At 35.9% G+C, this 21,164-nt stretch overlaps 1 pseudogene across 1 annotated transcript; it reads left to right on the top strand.

Moving 5' to 3' along the window:
• The first annotated feature begins 2,272 nt into the window (after positions 1-2,272).
• Positions 2,273-19,983, top strand: LOC306641167 (golgin-45-like; annotated as a pseudogene). The gene is made up of 5 exons (XR_013766855.1): positions 2,273-3,017; positions 4,855-5,055; positions 8,847-8,975; positions 10,581-10,798; positions 19,621-19,983. The product of XR_013766855.1 is annotated as a golgin-45-like (transcript).
• Positions 19,984-21,164: the final 1,181 nt, after the last annotated feature.

The raw sequence follows: 21,164 nt of genomic DNA, 5'->3' as shown, positions 1-21,164 counted from the left end.
AGGAATTTCTTTAAAGAATAATAATAATGATCACAGTAGGCCCTAATATTTAATGAGCGCTTACTGTGCCAAACACCATTCTGAACTCTTCACTTGTGTTCTTATTTACTTTTAAGAATTATATTAAATCATAGGATTCAGCATGTTAAAAAAGTAAATCTAAATAAGAACATGAGAAATAGATTATAGAATGATTTTGGAAGATAGTTTGGTAATACAGATCTTCACCAAACCCATTAATTCAATGCTTGGTATTTATTTGAAGAAAGAAATACAAGTCAGGTATGGTGGTGCATGTCTGTAATCCTAGCCATGTGGTAGGCTAAGGCAGAATTGGTTGAGTTCAGAAGTTCAGAGCTAACCCTCATAACAGTGATACTTTGTCTCAACAAAGGAAGGAAAGGAAAGAAGGAAGAAAGGATCCAGAAGTTGAGAAGTTGAGGCATGAAAATGTTCACTAAACCATTATATAGTAACACTATTTATTATAGTGAAAAATTGAAAAAAACAAATATTCAACAATATAAGTGAATTCTATATAAGCCTGAAGGCACATATTGTAGCTATAAAATGAAAAATACGAAGACTATAACAAAACAGAAAAATATATTAAACTTATAAAATTTATGATTATAAAAATATTGAGGAAGTTTGAAATAAGTATTTTTTAGTGATAACATAGGTAAGTTTTTTTCTTAATATCTTTAATGTAATATTTCAAAAATAGTAATAGAACCAAAGATGTGTGACTGTGTGTGAAGATGATCTGTTCTATTTGGTAGTTTTTGTATCTGTATAATGAAATTTGGAAGAGGAAGAAAACTAAGTTCAGTAAAAAGTAGACCTAACAAAGAAACTTCAAGAATTTATTCTGGTTAGGTATTTTCTTTGCTATAAAACACATTGGCAGGTAACTTTTGAACATTCTTAACATTGCCCCAAAACTGCTTACCCTTTTTATAGTGCTTTGGCCAGAGAACTCCATTTCAGGGCCAGAATTCCAGGAACCAGGGTGACAAGCAGAGTCTGCTTCAGTTTGGAATGTTCACAAATTGTATCTCTCTCTTAATGTGGCTTTGAACATCAGAAACTCTAAAGAAGTTTTTTTTTTTTTTTTTTTTGGTGGCACTGAAGATTGAACCCAGGGCCTTGTGCATGCAAGGCAAGCACTCTACCAACTGAGCTGTATCCCCAGCCCTAAAGAAGTTTAATTTTAGTAAGATCTTATCATTGCTCTTACCAAATTCAATAAGTTCTAATAGTATAGGTATAGTGAAATGTGATTATTTGATGTAGTAAAATATTTTTTTAGTAATAATCAAAACTAAGAACATACTTGTGCTTTTTTCTAAGTTCTGTTTCAGGTCTTTGTCTTAGGAAATTACATTGTATTATTTTATATATTGCATATTTATGTTACTGTCCATTATTTACATAATCTATTATACACATATACATATATATGAGATTCAGCTAAATAGTAATGAAGTCACTAAAGAGCAGTCAGTAATTCAAGATTGCCTTTAATGTTTCCATAGAAATAAGATTTCTATCAAAATATTTTTGTACCTTTATTGCACCCCACTGTACATTACCCTGTAATACAGTTTATCTTTTTTGTTTCTTTTATGGGTGCTTCCGAATAAATCCAGGGCCTCAGGCGTTTTAAGCACAGGTCCTATCACTGCCCTGCACTTCCATTACCCATTTTATCTTTTTAGGTGTATATCCTGTATCCTAAATTAAATAGAAAGTTTCTACAGTAAAGTGGTCGCACTGCCTCAGAATGAACTCCAAGAGACATGCAGCACCGTGTTCACTACCTGCCACCACTTCATTAGTCATTGTGATCACTGCTACTGACCTGTATGCTTGTCCTCTACCCTCTCCTTAGTGTCATTCATTTATTTTCATCACGAATTTATTATTCATTTTTTGCATTGAGTACTGTGTACAAGTACTTCACTGGAAAGATAGTGTACCTAAAATAAGTTGAAAGCCACTGGAGGAAACAGAACACTAGTAAATGTTATGGTGAAAGCGATGTATGTGGAAGTTTAATCTGACAATGCAATGTTGTTTCACTTAGTAAGCAACACCTAAACCCTTAGGTTTAAGAATGTGACTCACTCTTTGCCTAATCATTTCTCTGGTTTAACATGTTTTCCCTTACCTTATGTAAAGCATTCTTTGCCAGGAGGTCACAAAAAAAGATGAATTTGTTTTGAGGTACATAAATGGTTTGTAAATATGATATGTAAACCTGATACTTATATTTAACTAAAATTATTATCTACCATATGCCAGGCGCTTGATCTTATGCGAAGACCAAACCAAATGTTGTGATTACAGTTCTCTTGCATCTTCTACCAAGAGAGGCCATTTACTAAGGAAAGGTGGAGTCTGGAAGACTTAATTCATCTTTTATTGACACGTGATTGTTTGGAATATTACTTTTAACTGTGAATATTTTCCTTTTAAAAAAAAAAAAATTGTAATTCTGAATGTAAAACAAAGCAGTCTTGGCATTTCCTTAGCCTTTCTTTCTGGTAATTCATGTTTTGTTTTTCCTGTGTTAGTCACCCTTACTTCAACCCCAATCCGAGGAGCAGGAGATGGAATGGAAACGGAAGAGCCACCTAAATCTATTGAAGTCACCTCTGGAGTCCAATCCATAAAGCATCAAATCCTTCAGAGTCCACGGAAGAAAGCAGTTCCCTCAGAGAGCCCAGGAGTTCTTCAGCTAGGAAAGATTCTCTCTGAAAAAGCAGTAGAAGTTGAAGCTATAAGAATACTTGTTCCCAAAGCTGCTATAACTCATGATATCCCCAACAGAAGTGGAAAGCTTAAGTCTCTGGGATATCAGAGGAGAATTTCATGGTCAGCCAGAAGGAGTTATAGAACCTAGAAAGGAACTCTCAGAGGTAAAGACTATATTGGAAAAGCTCAAGAACTCTGAACGGAGGTTACTACAAGACAAAGAAGGTCTTTCAAACCAGCTCCGAGTACAGACGGAGGTAAGAATGGCCTTAATAGCTTAAATGGCAGCTGCTCTTTACACCTGGACCTTCTAAGCCTAGGCAGAAAGGTCTGTTTCTTCATGGATATATCATTCATCAAAGGTGGTCATTTCTTTCAAATTTTTCCCCTTAAATTTCTCATTCTCTCTGAGGGCACCTAGAGAGAGTTAATTGATCAGTAAGCGTGATCAAGGATGGAGGTGAGAGGTGCTTTGGAGAAGACTACTATAAATTGTCAAAGTAGGTTACAGTTATAAAGTACCACAACCAAAGGGTGATCAAGTCAAGCTTTTAAGTTGACGACTTAGCAGTCCTTATTTTAAGGATCCATAAATCCCAAGTTGTTCTGCCTGTGTACACATGATACATAGGCAATGGTGCTATGAGTTGTGTCTTCATCATAAATAAAAACAATCTATAGTGCTTGATTGTGTTGCTGTAATCTTTACATTTTAGTAAAATTGCCTTAACCTCCCTTGTTTCTCTATTGGACTGTATCTTTTTGCTAGTTACTAGTCTTGTAACACCATAGTGGTTTTTGTCCAATGTATTAATGTATTTAACAATATGTATGTATGTATACATACACACACACATATATATATACACACATATATGTATGTAAATTTTTTGGGAGGAGGAACTGGGGTCTAAACCGAGGGCCTTTTGTTCTGTCAGGTTTTGAGTCACATCCCAGCCCTTTTAATTTTTTATTTTGAGACACGGTCTCACTAAGTTGCTTAGGGCCTTGATGAGTTGCTGAGGCTGACCTTTTAATTTTTTATTTTGAGACAGGGTCTCACTAAGTTGCTTAGGGCCTTGATGAGTTGCTGAGGCTGACCTGGAACTTTCAGTCCTCCTGAGTCACTGGGATTACAGGAATGCACCACCACGCCTAGTAACTATATATTTTAAATATGACTTTAACCAATTTCTAAGTATAAAAGTGGTACATTACTTATTAGATCTTAGTGTTAAGATTTCTAAATTTGTCACACTACTTCGTATATTATTGAATATGCAGCTCTTTCTTCTCTGGATGGTCCTATAATCTCCTGAAGTGGAAAAAATGATAAAAGGATCCTCTCTCATTCAGAAATCACTCCTACAGTATTTAAGACCAAAAGAAAACTGTGAACTCAGACATCTATAAATAGTAAACATTTTTTACAATACAGAAAAACACAATGAACATGGTACCATCCGTAACTACTATCCAGGTATAACTTCAAAACTATACATGTTGAATTTATTTTGTCTTATAACCCACATTTTTTTCAGTCATTATTTTCCTTGTCATAATGTTCTAATTATTAATAGTAATAGTGTTCTTCAGTGGCTATACCATGCACCAATATGAGTTTGACATTTGTTTTAATTTTTTGCTCTTTCAATAGCAGTATAAAAAATGTACTTATAGATATCCTATACTACTGCCTTTTCTTAAATTGCTAAAAGTCTTAGGACACAAAGAAATTACTTGTAGATATTGAAATAAAAACTACATAAAACATTCTCTTATACTTTGGGGCAAAATGTATTGATTTAGTTTTCTGATTGCATTTCCTTTCTGTTGACTGGAAGCAGTTTATTTTCATGCTAAGGAGTCGTACTTTATTATAGAGGTTCAGTTTATAACCACATTATCTACAGGTAAAGATAGAGATAATGTTTGTATACATTATGCATCTTAATTATTTAATATCTTTTTTTATATACACATATTAAATGATAAGCATTCCCACATTACACAAAAACACAGGTTGTTTTTGTTACATTAAAGTCAGTGACATTACTTTGAGCTTGTTGTATTGGTTATGTTCTTTTCTTCTAGGTAAATCGTGAGTTAAAAAAGTTGCTGGTGGCTTCTGTGGGAGATGATCTTCAATATCACTTTGAACGTCTAGCCCGTGAGAAGAATCAGCTTATTTTAGAAAATGAAGCCCTAAGTCGAAACACAGCTCAACTCTCCCGAACAGTTAGAACGTATGTCCATACAGTGTGATGTGTGGCGTAGTAAATTCCTCGCAAGCAGGTATTTTCTATTCCACATAGTATTTCATTTACTAGTTTTTGTTCTGTCAGGTTTTCGAACAATAGCACAAGAAAGTAGATTGTAGTACAAAAATTCCTGACTGAAGTTGTCAGAGTACTTCATACATCATTTAATATGTGGCTCTCACACAGTCTCCCTGAATGGGAAAATAATGGAAGCATCCTCTCTTAGTCTAGAAATCACTCCTCCATATTGTTTAAGACCAAAACAAACCTGTAAACTCAGACATCTGGTAAATATTAAAATCACAAAAGGCAAACTACATTATTTTTCCTCTACCGTCTATCTGGAGAACTCTAATATTGTTCCCACTGCCTAACAGGACACTGTCCATGTCCTGTTCTCAGAGTTCTGTTGTCTAAAAAGAGATCTTCCTAACCTTTTTCTCTATATACATTAAAAAAGTACAACATTTTTACGGCATACCTAATGAGGCTACTCTCTAGCAGGTAGTAAACCAGGGCCCTAGTCCAGGTATCTGACCGCACTGGTTGGGAACTCTGCGATATATTATGACTCTGTTTATCCCTGTTGACTTTGAGTTTCTGGGAATAAGATCTGATGTTATTCATCTCTATATTTCTAGTGTTTAGAAAAGGACTTCATGTGTTTAACAATTACTGTCTTAATTGTGGAAATTTTCTCAAAACACCAAAGTTTTCCAGGTTATACTTTAAGAATCACATGTTTCTTAATGTACTAACATTTGTGATACTCTATAGTAGTTGATTATTCTCTTGAAGTCCTTTACTTATTTGTTTCTAATTATGCTAGTATAGTATGCTATTTGAAGAAATGAACTTACTATTTATTGATTTCAAATGAAAGAGTTCTTATTAAACAGTTTAAGAGGCAAATCATGCATATGTTATACAGGTTATTATAATATGTAAGTTCTACCTTAAAAGATGGAAAGATCTCCCATGTTCTTGGATAGGCAGAATTAATACTGTCAAAATAGCCATACTACCAAAAGTGCTATACAGATTCAGTGCAATTCCAATTAAAATCCCAATGATGTACCTTACAGAAATAGAGCAAGCAATCATGAAATTCATCTGGAAGAATAAGAAACCCAGAATAGCTAAAGCAATCCTCAGTAGAAAGAGCAAAGCAGGGGTATCGCAATACCAGATCTTCAACTCTATTACAAAGCAATAGTAACAAAAACGGCATGGTATTGGTACCAAAATAGACAGGTAGATCAATGGTACAGAATAGAGGACACGGACACAAACCCAAATAAATACAATTTTCTCATACTAGACAAAGGAGCCAAAAATATGCAATGGAGAAAAGATAGCCTCTTCAACAAATGGTGCTGGGAAAACTGGAAAACCATATGCAACAGAATGAAACTAAACCCCTATCTCTCACCCTGCACAAAAATCAACTCACAATGGATCAAGGACCTTGAAATCAGACCAGAGACCTTGCATTTATAGAAGAAAAAGTAGGTCCAAATCTTCAACTTGTTGGCTTAGGATCAGACTTTCCTTAACAGGACCCCATAGCCCAAGAAATAAAAGGAAGAATCAACAACTGGGATAGATTCAAACTAAAAAGCTTTCTCTCAGCAAAGGAAACTATCAGCAATGTGAAGAGAGAGCCTACAGAGTGGGAGAATATCTTTGCCACTCATCTTCAGATAGAGCACTAATTTCCAGAATCTATAAAGAACTCAAAAACTCTACACAAAGAATACAAATAACCCAATCAACAAATGGGCTAAGGATATGAACAGACACTTCACAGAAGAAGATGTACAAGCAATCAACAAACATATGAAAAAATGTTCATCATCTTTAGTAATAAGAGAAATGCAAATCAAAACTACACTAAGATTCCATCTCACCCCAATTAGAATGGCGATTATCAAGAACACAAGCAACAATAAGTGTTGGTACACTCATACATTGCTGGTGGGGCTGCAAATTAGTGCAGCCACTCTGGAAAGCAGTGTGGAGATTCCTTAGAAAACTTGGAATGGACCTACCATTTGACCCAGCTATCCCACTCCTCGGCCTATACCCCAAAGGACTTAAAATCAGCATACTACAGAGATACAGCCACATCAATGTTCATAGCTGCTCAATTCACAATAGCCAGATTGTGGAACCAACCTAGATGCCCTTCAGTTGATGAATGGATAAAGAAACTGTGGTATATATGTACAATGGAATATTACTCAGCTATAAAGAATAATAAAATTATGGCATTTGCAGGCAAATGGATGAAATTGGAGAATATCATGTTAAGTGAGATAAGCCAATCTCAAAAATCCAAAAGAGGAATGATCTCACTGATAAGCGAATGATGACACATAATGGGGGCTGAGAGGGGGGCAAGAATGGAGGAAGGAGGGACTGTATAGAGGGAAAAGAGAGGTGGGAGAGGTGGGGGGGGGAATAACGGAATGAATCAAATATCATTACTCTATGTAAATGTATGATTATGCAAATGGTATGCTGTTACTCCATGTACAAACAGCATGTATCCCATTTGTTTACAATAAAAATAAATTAAAAAATAATATGTAACTTCTTAACATCTGATCAACACCCATGGTAGCATTCTAAAGATAATAAAAATTACTGATATTTTAGTTAATCTTTTAATGTCAAAATTGTTTTCCTTTAAGGAATTCAGTAATAAGTATGGTCTGAAGCTTCAAATTTTAGTTTTAAAAGATTTTCAGCTCAGGGCTGTGGTTGTAGCTGAGTGGTAGAGCGCTTGCCTCGCATGCATGGGGCACTGGGTTCAATCCTCAGCACCACATAAATAAATAAAATAAAGACATTGTGCCTCATCTACAGCTAAAATAAAATTTTTTAAAGATTTTTCAGCTCAAACTATATTGTAAAATTTGCTTCAGTTTCATCAAGAGAGTTGGTTAAGTAAAATGTAGTATGTACAATCAGTAGAAAACACGAAGTTGGTTCTTCAAAACTGGGAATGAGCTGGGCCTATAATCTAGCCACTCAGGAAGCTAAGGTAAATTGAGACCAGCCTGGACAATTTAGTAAAACTCAGTCTCAAAGTAAAACTTTTAAAGGGTTAGGGTTATAGCTCAGTGTTAGAGTGCTTGCCTTGCATGTGAAAAGCCCTTGGCTCAATCCCCAGTACTGCAGAAATAAACTAGGAATGAAATAGAGTTGCATGTGCTTATATGGAAAAAGCTCCAAAATTAGTAAGTGAAAAAAGCAAGGTATAGTAAACCTCGTATTAAATAATCACTTTTTGTAAGCAATTTTTGGTAAAACGTTTAAGAAATTTTTATGAGTTACATATAAAAAAAGGACAGGCATGCTGGGCAGAAGGAAAGACTTAGTTTTTATTTTATGGAAGCCTTTCTATGTTTCTGTATTTTTCTAAGGGCAAATTGTAATTGAGTAGTAAAAAAAAAAAAAAAAAAAAAAAAGCTCATTTTTGTCTTCCCCTTTAATTTTTTTTATATTTAAACTCATTTCATTTATTTGCCAAATATAATTAACCTGGAGTAAGATTGGGATAAATTCAGACGCCACTGTATAGAAAAATTAAATGTTTCCTTTGTCATTTTATAAATAAGTATTTTAACTGAATCCCTTTAATGAGCACTAAATTTATAAATATTTTTAAATTTTTTTAGTGAAAATTTTAAAACAAGACAGTATGACTGTTAAATCTTTTGTTATTTTTTTTAAATGCCAATTACAAAGCAGTATATTAATATTTCTTGTACTGTCCTACTTTCAGAGAATTTGTATATGAAATTTTAATCCGTTCAGGGTCATGGCAGATGAACTAACCAGCTCCAGAGCAGTTTTACAGCGTCACAATCGAGATGCACAAAGTGCTATACAAGATCTCCTAAGTGAACGGGAGCAGTTTTGTCAAGAAATGGTAGCTACCAAAAGGTACGGCACTTGTTTACATATTGAACTCTTCTAGTTTTTCCTGCTATTTTTGTTACTGCGATAATGTTTTTTAGTTGTCTACATTTGATAACTTATAAAACATATGTCTTGGGAGGGAGGAGGCCCAAAATATAGATATGCTTTTTCACCTGTTCTCAATTAGGGAGAATATTATTTATACCAGTAATTTAATAGAAAAAAAATCGTTGAAATTTAAAACTGATTTGGATGATGGTTTTGTGGTTTACTATAACTTTTGGTAGAAGCCAAAGAGTATACCTGTCTTTCCTATGGAAGGTAATCTTTTCGAAGACTTTCTACAGGATTAGAGTTCATTTTCAAATCGATATACTCCAGAACTACTAAAAACCATCTTTTTTTAAAAAAAAAGTCTTCCTTAAAAATAAGCTCCCTGCGCTGTATATAATTGAATTATTACCAGTAGAATCAGTAAGGGTCAAAGAGTAAATTGTATGGATGATCAAAAGAACAAAGCACAGTATATCAAAGTATCACAATCTGTGAGAGGCAGCTAATGTGGTGTTTACAGGGAAATGCACAGCCTTAGATGCTATTTTGGAAAAGAAGAAAGGTCTCATCAGTTATAGAAGCTCCCTCAAAAAATTAAACCCAAAGTAAGCAGAAGGAAGAAAATAATAAGGGTGAAAGATAAAGTAATTAAAAAGAGAACCAAATGCTAGTTCTTTGAAAAGATAAATTTAAGAAACCTCTAACCAGTCTAATTAGGGTGAAGAGAGGAGATTCATATTAAGTGTTAGAAATGAGGGGAGTATGTACTGCAGGTTATATAGACATGAAAAAAATCATAAAAGCCTATTACAACTCTATGCCAATAAATTCAATAATGTAGATGAAATAGACAAACTAACAAAGGTTACTCTAGAATAAATATTTATTGATCCCCAGAACTGCAAAGAAAAATAAGAAAGTAAAAAAAATATGAATTACCTGAATAGTCCTAATATATTAGATATGAATTTGTAGTTAAAACCCTGTTAGTAAAGGAAATTCTGAGTCTAATTGGATTCACTAAATACTAGTAAACATTTAGGAAAGAAGGAAATATACACAGATTCTTCTAGAGGGTACAGGGGAAAGAAACAATTTCCAACTCATGAGACTGCCATTATCTTAATACCAAAACCAAAGACATAACAAGAAAACTGCAGACCAATATCTCTAATGAACATTGATGTAAAAATCCTTAACAGAGTTCTAGTGAATCAAATGCAACAATATAGAAAAAGATTTGTATGTTATGACAACATAAGGTTGAGCTCAGGTATTATAGGTTGGTTTAGCATTCAAAATCAAAAAAGAAAACCCATAGATGCACAAATCAGTAGCTCCTATACTAAAATATAATAACTAAAAAGTACTATTCATTGAATGATTTTCAGATTGACAGGTGCTTTCTGTAGTTAACTTATTTGACCAGACTGCCTGGTTTATTGAATTTAGAGAGAGAAAGATACAGGAGAAAGAATATATGATTTCAGAAATGTATTTCTCATTTTTTATTATTATGGATGTTTATATTTTGTCTTCTCACTAATGTTCAGAGTTCATGTGTGTCTTATGCAGATTTTTGGAGGAGCTTTTGGTCTCCTTACAGTGGGGAAGAGAGCAGACTTACTCCCCCAGTGCACAACCCAAAGCACAGCAGAACTTGCATTAACAAATCACAAGCTGGCAAAAGCATTAAATTCTCATCTTCTGGGGAATGTTGGCATTAGCACTCAACAAAAGATACCATCAACAGTTGAATTCTGCAGCTCCCCAGCTGAAAAATGGCTGAAAAGGTAAAATAGTTTTCATGATCTGTGGAACTTCTATTACGATCTCTCGAATTTTACTGTACCCTTACTGAAAAGCATCACGATATAATGGAAGTACTTGGCATTGGGAGTTGGGAAGTATGGAATCTAAACCTGATTTTCATGCTAATAAGCTTGTGATCATCGAGACAATTATTTTCTCCTCTGAGCTTTCATTTTCTCTACCATAACTGCTCTATTTTGAGGAGAAAAAAAATTTAATTGTTTTGAAAGAGATCCAGTTTTTTTTAGCAAACAACTCATTGAAAATCCTTTTCTTTATACTCATTTTGATATAAAAACTGCTGTGAAATTTATAATTTAGTAATCATTAGTAAATTAAATGGTTTACTTCTGATCTAAGAAATTATGTAATTCCCACATAAAAGTGGGGAATGTGCTCAATAATACAGAATCAAATAATGTAGACCAATTACCTCCAGTTTTGGATGAATTCAGGGCTCATGCAGGTGACCTATCAAATATGTGCTCTCACAGTTCTTTGATGACAGCCAAGTTTACCTTACAACTTTAATACCCAACTCCCATGTCCCCATCTTGGACCTTGTTATTCACTAGACCTCTTCCATTATTAAAATCTTCAACATCTTTCTCTCTGATCTGTGACTCCAACTTTCTAACTGATTCTTTCATTTTTACTGCCTTTTTCTTGATCACATCATTATTATTCTTCCCTCGATTCCCGCATTTTTTTCCATCTCATCAGCTCACAGTCCCACCTTCTCTTTCTTCCCTGTCTTTCTTGCCTAGGCTTCATTTTAAGTACCTTGTTCCCTTGTCCTTCCCAGGTACTCAGAACCCAGGCCTTTGTAAGTTCAGCTGGTCAAGAGCTTTGTTTCAGTACCCATCAAAGACTACTACCCCACATTCAGCAGATGACTTTGGATCCTGATTCACAGAAGAAAGAGAGGGTACAGGCAGAAAACTGCCCCAAAGTCCCACTTGATGTCTGGAAGCCTTTCATGTATGATGACCAGTATCATATTCATTTCTCTCCCAGGAAAAGGTGTTCCTCCTTGGCCCCAAGCATAGCCCCCTCTCTAGGCACACCACATCCGTGAACAGTTATCCCTTCTTTCTGTTAACTCTTTCCTTTTGGGTTAAGAACATGCCCGTGTGTCATCCATTTAAAAAACAAGTCTCCTCTCTCATTAGTTCTCATTAGGTTATGGCCTCATCACCTTCCCTTCACAACCCAGAGTCTTGGACAAATCCATGCTTGTTTGTCATTGCATGCCATCCACTTCCAAGTGTAGAAGACTCCCAGCCTCACTGTTCTTAAAAGTACTCTTATAAAAAGGTCATGGATGTTTTTTTCATGGTCATATTTTACTGAATCAAGCGTTTTTTCCTTCAAACTCCCTGACTTCTGTAACATTACTCTATCTGAGCTCTTCTTTGGAGACATTTTTTCTCCTTTAAATGTTGAATCTCTTCCCTACTCTTCAGATGTCTTGGTTTCCAAAGCACCACGTTCTCCAGCTCCTCGCTGCTTCTGTAACCACTCTTTCTCAGTATTCAAGCAGGAGGGCCGAACCCTCTTCCTCTGGCCACGCTTGAGGCTTTCCTCACTTAACATACTTTCTCTATTCTCACAGGACTGTCATGTTCCTTTAGATGTATGCTTGTGGTTTCTCTACCAGAAGCATTTTTTTGTTAGTTCAAGAGATTTGTATACACCTGCACATTTCTGCTTGTTCTACAGAAAGCTAAAAATGGAACAGCCTTTTTCCTTCTAGTTTTTGCATTTGTACACCCCCTAAAAAGGAGAAAAATTACCTTTCCTATACTCCATCTTGGTGAACTATTCCTATTGTATATAATGTTTTCAGGATTCCTTAAAGTAATGTATATAAAAGGCCATAGCAGATTATGACATATAGCAGTTTCTTGATAAATGGTAGCCATCATTTTTATTATTTTTTTCCTTCATGCCCCAATCCTGTTAATTTTACAAATCTTGTCAGTTCCTTCTGATTTACACTCAGCTCCTAAGTTCCAGCTCCTGACCTACAGCCTAGACTGTGGCAGTACCCAGCCTCGTTTTTTTACCTGCCTCCAGGCCATCCTGAGCTTTGTTTCCAGAAAGTTACTTTTTAAATGCCAATACAATAATCATATAGCTCCCAGTCTCCCTCATTATTGAATCTAAATTTTTTCATATAGTAAAGAATTTTTGAATCTTTTTTCCATTCCTCCTTCTCAAGTGCCCCTACCACACTGAAGTTCACATCTAGCAGTGTTGACCACTTCTCATTTCCTACACATGCCCTGTGTCTCTGTCTCCCTAGACTGCTTCCCAGCAGCTGTCCTGTCGCCCCGCCTCTGCACCAACTGTGAGAGTCAGCCTTCCCTACGTCTCACTGGCAAGTCTACATGTGCCTTCTGTGGGCTTCTGTTGCACTAGGTCTTCATTAACTTAAGTTGTAGTTGTTTGATTCTCTATCCTTCTCCCAAACCCTGATCTGCTCGTTTCCTCAAGGTGTGGCATAGTATGTGGTACAGAGAAGGGACTCAGCTGTTTACTGAATGAATCAGTGCCTAGAACAATACTCAGATGTTTATTGAAACCTCGTTTCCCCTTTTCTACTATTCTCTTTGTTGGGAAATTATGTCAGTGCATACTTGGTTGCTGCCAGGAGCATTTGGAGTAGTTGACCATTCTGTCTTTTGTGAAATACTCTCTTCCCTTGTTTTTTTCTGAATCCTACAACTTCCTGTGTTTTCTTTTATCTGACCATTCTAGTTCAGAATGTTGGGGATCCTCAGGGTGTGGTGAATTCCTTGTTTTCTTAGTCCTTTATCCCATTACATTTTCCCACTTAGCAAAATCGACAGCCCTTCTTCCTTAGGATTTCTTGAACCTTTCAGCCCCATTACCTCAAGTTGCCATTAGTTTTTAATCAGGTAATTGCAGTGATTTACCTTTCTTCTTCCCTTGTCTGCCCTAATTCCCCTTCTTTTCCCATCTTCCACACTGTGCAGACTAGAGGGTAACTGCATCTCCAGTCGCTCCAGAACCCAGGATTCAAGAAGGGGAGGCATTGAGAGACTCGGACTAAAATAGAGCCATGGACTGAGTCTCCCCCACCCGGTGAAGCTTGGCCCGGGCGGCACGCCCGGATTCAGGCGGCTTATTACAGTAGGGCAGGGCAGCTAGAGTCTTTCCCAGGCAGCCCTGCACATTCCGGTGGTGGGCTCCTCCCACACGGCCAGCTTCTCAGAGCAGGCCCCCGAGTGAGAGCCTTTCCACACAGAGCCAGCTCCAAGCCCTGGAACCAGTAGCAGGCTAGGGGCAGCTTTCTTTGGAAGCACTGCATTATCAAGTTACTCCAAGACTTCAGGCTACTGAAGGCTGGGAGGTGATACACTGAAAATCTACAGGGACACTATAAGCCAATAGAGGAAATCTGCAATATGAGAGAGTCCCACTGACATCTGACCAATATGAGAAACAAGGGAAGAAAATGTCCAAACAAACCTAGATACTATATCAATAAAACGCAATATCAGCACAGCAGAAGAAATGTCAGAAAGGGAGTTCAGAATGTACATAATTAAAACAATCAGAGAAGCAAACAAGGAGATGAAAGAGCAAATGCAGGCATTGAAGGAGGAGATGAAAGAGCAAATGCAGGCATTAAATGATCACACCAATCAACAGTTAAAAGAGCAAATACAGGAAGCAAAAGAGCATTTCAATAAAGAGGTAGAGATACTGAAAGAAAACCAAACAGAAATCCTTGAAATGAAGGAAACAATAAACCAAGTTAAAAGCTCCATAGAAAGCATAACCAATAGGATAGAACACCTGGAAGACAGAACCTCAGATATTGAAGACAAAATATTTAATCTTGAAAACAAAGTTGACCAAACAGAGAAGATGGTAAGAAATCATGAACAGATTCTACAAGAATTATGGAATATCATGAAAAGGCCAAATTTAAGATTATTGGGATTGAGGAAGACTTAGAGAAACAAACCAAAGGAATGAACAATCTATTCAATGAAATAATATCAGAAAATTTCCCAAATCTGAAGAATGAAATGGAAAACCAAGTACAAGAGGCTTTTATAGGACTCCAAATATACAAAATTACAACTGACCCACACCAAGGCACATTATTATGAAAATACCCGACATACAAAATAAACACAGAATTTTAAAGGCCACGAAAGAATCAAATTACATTCAGGGGGAAACCAATAAGAATATCAGCAGATTTTTCAATCCACGCACTAAAAGCTAGAAGGGCCTGGAACAACATTTACCAAGCCCTGAAAGAAACCGGATGCCAACCAAGAATCTTATACCCAGCAAAACTTACTTTCAGATTTGACAATGAAATAAGATCCTTCCATGATAAACAAAAGCTAAAGGAATTTACAAAAAGAAAGCTGGCATTACAGAACATTCTCAGGAAAATATTCCATGAGGAAGAGAGGAAAAACAACGATGCAAATCAGCAACGGGAGGAAATAGCCTAAAGGAATAGCCAAATAGAGGAGAAACCAAATGATGTCAAAAAAAAAAAAAAATGAGTCAAATGACTGGGAATACAAATCATATCACAATAATAACCGTGAATGTTAAGGGCCTGAACTCATCAATCAAAAGACATAGACTGGCAGATTGCATTAAAAAGAAAAATCCAACAATATGCTGCCTGCAAGAGACTCATCTCATAGAAAGAGATACCCATAGACTAAAGGTGAAAGGATGGGAAAAAACATACCATGCACACGAACACATCAAAAAAGCTGTAGTATCCATCCTCACTTCACATAATGTGGACTTCAAGCCAAAACTAGTCAGAAGGGATAAAGAAGGACATTTCATACTGCTTAAGGGAAGGGAAGCATAAATCAGCAAGACATAACAATCATAAATATCTATGCCCTGAACATTGGCTCATCCATGTTCATCAAACAAATCCTTGTCAATTCCAGAAATCAAATAGACCACAACACAATAATACTTGGCGATTTTAACATACCTCTCTCACCGCTGGATAGATCGTCCAAACGAAAATTGAATAAAGAAACCATAGATCTCAATAACACAATCAACAATTTAGACTTAACCGACTTATATAGAATATACCATCCAACAATGAACCAATACACTTTCTTCTCAGCAGCACATGGATCCTTCTCTAAAATAGACCATGTTTTATGCCACAAAGCTACTGTTAGCAAATACAAGGAGATAGGGATACTACCTTGTACTCTATCAGATCATAATGGATTGAAATTAGAAATAAATGACAGGATATAAAACAGAAACTTCTCCAATTCCTGAAGATTAAATAATACACTATTATATGATGAATGGATAACAGGACATCAGGAGGGAAATCAAAAAATTCTTAGAAGTAAACGAGAACAAAGACACATCATATCAAAATCTCTGGGACACTATGAAAGCAGTACTTAGAGGAAGATTTATTTCATGGGGCGCATTCAACAAAAGAAGTAGAAATCAACAAATAAACGACAACACTACAGCTCAAAGCCCTAGAAAAAGAAGAGCAGACCAACACCAAAAGTAGTAGAAGACACGAAATAGTTAAAATCAGAGCCGAAATCAATGAAATTGAAACAAAAGAAACAATCAGAAAAATTAACAAAATAAATAGTTGGTTCTTTGAAAAAATAAACAAAATTGATAAACCCTTAGCCACACTAACAAAGAGAAAGAGGGAGAAAATTCAAATTACTAAAATTCAGAATGAACAAGGAAATATCACAATAGACGCGAGTGAAATATAAAACATAATTAGAAGCTATTTTGACAATCTATACTCCAAAAAAACAGAAAACCTCGAAGACATCAACGAGTTTCTAGAGACATATGAATTACCTAAACTGAACGAGGAGGACATACACAACTTAAATAAATCAGTTTCAAGCAATGAAATAGAAGAGGTCATCGAAAGCCTACCAACAAAGAAAAGTCCGGGACCAGATGGATTCTCAGCCGAGTTCTACAAAACCTTTAAAGAAGAGCTCATTCCAATACTCCTCAAAGTATTCCATAAAATAGAAGAGGAGGGAACCCTCCCAAACTCATTCTATGAAGCCAATATCACCCTGATACCTAAACCAGACAGAGACACATCGAGGAAAGAAAATTTCAAACCAATATCCTTAATGAACATCGACGCAAAAATTCTCAACAAAATTTTAGCAAATTGCATACAAAAATATATTAAAAAGATAGTGCACCACGATCAAGTGGGTTTTATCCCAGGGATGCAAGGTTAGTTCAACATCCCTAAATCAATAAATGTCATTCACCATATCAACAGACTTAACGTTAAGAATCACATGATTATTTCAATAGATACAGAAAAAGCATTCAATAAAATACAGCATCCCTTCATGCTCAAAACACTAGAAAAAATTGGGGTAGTGGGAACATTCCTTAACATTGTAAAGGCCACCTACGCTAAGCCCATGGCCAATATCATTCTAAATGGTGAAAAACTGAAAGCATTCCCCCTAAAAACTGGAACAAGACAGGGATGCCCTCTTTCACCACTTCTATTCAATATCGTTCTTGAGACTCTAGCCAGAGCAATTAGACAAACCAAAGAAATTAAAGGGATACAAATTGGAAAAGAAGAACTCAAACTATCCCTGTTCGCTGATGACATGATTATATATTTAGAGGAACCTGGAAATTCCACCAGAAAACTCTTAGAACTCATAAGTGAATTCAGTAAAGTAGCAGGTTACAAGATCAATGCTCATAAATCCAATGCATTTTTATACATAAGTGATGAATCTTCAGAAAGAGAAATTAGGAAAATACCCCATTCACAATAGCATCGAAAAAAATAAAATACTTGGGAATCAATTTCACAAAAGAGGTGAAAGACCTCTACAATGAGAACTACAGAACACTAAAGTAAGAAATTAAAGAAAACCTTAGAAGATGGAAGATCTCCCATGTTCTTGGATAGGCAGAATTAATATTGTCAAAATGGCCATACTACCAAAAGTGCTATACAGATTCAGTGCAATTCCAATTAAAATCCCAATGATGTACCTTACAGAAATAGAGCAAGCAATCATGAAATTCATCTGGAAGAATAAGAAACCCAGAATAGCTAAAGCAATCCTCAGTAGAAAGAGCAAAGCAGGGGGTATCGCAATACCAGATCTTCAACTCTATTACAAAGCAATAGTAACAAAAACGGCATGGTATTGGTACCAAAATAGACAGGTAGATCAATGGTACAGAATAGAGGACACGGACACAAACCCAAATAAATACAATTTTCTCATACTAGACAAAGGGGCCAAAAATATGCAATGGAGAAAAGATAGCCTCTTCAACAAATGGTGCTGGGAAAACTGGAAATCCATGTACAACAGAATGAAACTAAACCCCTATCTCTCACCCTGCACAGAACTCAACTCAAAATGGATCAAGGACCTTGAAATCAGACCAGAGACCCTGCATCTTATAGAAGAAAAAGTAGGTCCAAATCTTCAACTTGTTGGCTTAGGATCAGACTTCCTTAACAGGACTCCCATAGCACAAGAAATAAAAGGAAGAATCAACAACTGGGATAGATTCAAACTAAAAAGCTTTCTCTCAGCAAAGGAAACTATCAGTAACGTGAAGAGAGAGCCTACAGAGTGGGAGAATATCTTTGCCACTCATACTTCAGATAGAGCACTAATTTCCGGAATCTATAAAGAACTCAGAAAACTCTACACTAAGAATACAAATAATCCAATTAACAAATGGGCTAAGGAAATGAACAGACACTTCACGGAAGAAGATGTGCAAGCAATCAACAGATATATGAAAAAATGTTCAACATCTCTAGTAATAAGAGAAATGCAAATCAGAACTACCCTAAGATTCCATCTCACCCCAATTAGAATGGCGATTATCAAGAACACAAGCAACAATAGGTGTTGGAGAAGATGTGGGGAAAAAGGTACACTCATACATTGCTGGTGGGGTTGCAAATTAGTGCAGCCACTCTGGAAAGCAGTATGGAGATTCGTCAGAAAGCTTGGAATGGAACCACCCAGCTATCCCACTCCTCTGCCTATACCCAAGGGACTTAAAATCAGCATACTACACATCAGATACAGCCACATCAATGTTCATAGCTGCTCAATTCACAATAGCCAGATTGTGGAACCAACCTAGATGCCCTTCAGTTGATGAATGGATAAGGAAACTGTGGCATATATATACAATGGAATATTACTCCACCATGAAGAATGATAAAATTATGGCATTTGCAGGCAAATGGATGAAATTGGAGAATATCATGTTAAGTGAGATAAGCTAATCTCAAAAAACTAAAGGATGAATGATCTCGCTGATAAGTGGATGAGGACATAAAATGGGGGGTAGGAGAGGTTAGCGTTAGGGTTAGGGTTATGTTTAGAGTTAGGGATAAGAAGGGTGGTAAGAATGGAGGAAGGAAGGACTGTATAGAGGGAAAAGAGGGGTGGGAGGGGTGGTGGGGAAGGGAAAAAAAATAACAATGAATCAAACAACATTGCCCTATGTAAATTTATGATTTTTAATTAAAAAAAATGTAACATAGAGTAATGTAATAATAACTAGGAATCATTGTTAAATGTATGGTTTTGGGGTGATGGTATTGTTCTCAAATTCATCCTTCAGATGTGGTTTTTATGAGTTTTATAGTAATGAACTGAAGCTTCATAGGTAGTCATACATCAGCGAAACGAAAAGCTTTTATTAGTTCATACTACATACAGCTAATATTACCTCTCATTTTCCTTAGGTTCTTCGCATTTTGGATCCAGTTACCTGTACAGAAAGCTCACCTGATAATCCATTTTCTGAGTCTTCACCAAACACATTACTTGCTACAAAGAAAAATATTGGACGATTTCATCCCTATACTAGATATGAAAATGTAACTTTTAATTGCTGTAATCACTGCCAGGGAGAACTTATTGTCCTTTAATATTCCATATGTTGAAGTCATGCTTATTTCTAATGTCATTTTTATTTGGGAGTTGGGGTTCTTATAATGTAAGCTAATGTCACTTCCTCTTTACATAATGTATATCTGCAAAGAGATTTTATGTTCCGGACTTCACATTATCCTTTCTAAATAAATATCTCAGGGTAAGAAAGCAAACCGTGTAGGTATATTTGAAGTAGAGGGTAATTTCCAGGCAAACACAGTGTTTATGCTAAGAGACTCAGATTTTCTACCTGTCTTTGAGGCCCCACATTATTATTTATCTTGTCTATTCTGTAAGAAAAGAATTTATTTGGGTGCACTACTGCAGCAAACTACATCCATGAGTCAAATGTTGCCATACACATTCATTTCATATTGCCTAAGCCGTTTTTGAACAACAGAGTTGAGTAGATGCACCAGGGCTTGTAGAGCCTCAAAGAATTGTTCTTCACAGAAAAAATTTCTGACGCTTACATAATAATAATAATCCTGGGGGATAGGGAGAAAGAAAGTGTTTCATTCATTTTTATGGTAATTTTTGGGCTACAAAAGAGGCTTACAGAAACACTAAGGGTGATTGTGTGTGTATGTGTGTGTGTGTGTGCATTTTACAGAATGGTGGGTTTCACTGTGGCATATTCATGCATGCATAAAAAAATATTTGATCTTCACTCCCCAATACATCCCTCACCCTTATCCCTTCCTCAACCCTACTGGTCTCCTAATTTCATAGAGTCCCTTCTTTTCCATGTTTCTCTGTTTCTTAGTTTCCACATGAGAGAAGACATACAATACTCTTCTCTCCACGTGACTTATTTTGCTTCAGATTATGGTTTCTAGTTCTGTCCATTTTTCCTGCATGAATGTCTCTTGTATGTACGTACCACATTTTCTTTACCCATTCTCTGTTGAGGTATGCCCAGGGTTATCGTAACTTGGCTATTTTGAATTTGTGCTGCAATAAACATAGTTATACATCTGACTCTAGAATATGCTGATTTTAGTTCTTTTGGATAAATACCAGGGAGTGGTATAGCTGAATCATATGATCATATATTTAGGTTTTTGAGGAACCTAAATACTGATTTCCATAGTGGCTTTACTGATTTACATTCCTACCAGTGATGTATAATAGTTCCCTTTCCATGCATCTGCACCAGCATTATTATTATTTGGATTCTCCATGAATGACATTCTAAATGGAGAAAAATGGAATCTCATGTTGTTTTGATTTGCATTTCCCTGATGACCAAAGATGTTGAACATTTTTTCATATATTTGTTGGCCATTTGTTGTCCTTTTGAGAAGTATCTATTCAGTTCATATGTCCTTTTATCGGTTGGATTATTTGGTTG

This window comes from Sciurus vulgaris (genome assembly GCF_902686455.1).
Source record: "Sciurus vulgaris genome assembly, chromosome: 12".
NCBI classification, from domain to species: domain Eukaryota; kingdom Metazoa; phylum Chordata; class Mammalia; order Rodentia; family Sciuridae; genus Sciurus; species Sciurus vulgaris.
Note: the sequence above shows the minus strand (reverse complement) of the source record. Positions and strands in the feature narration are given on the sequence as shown.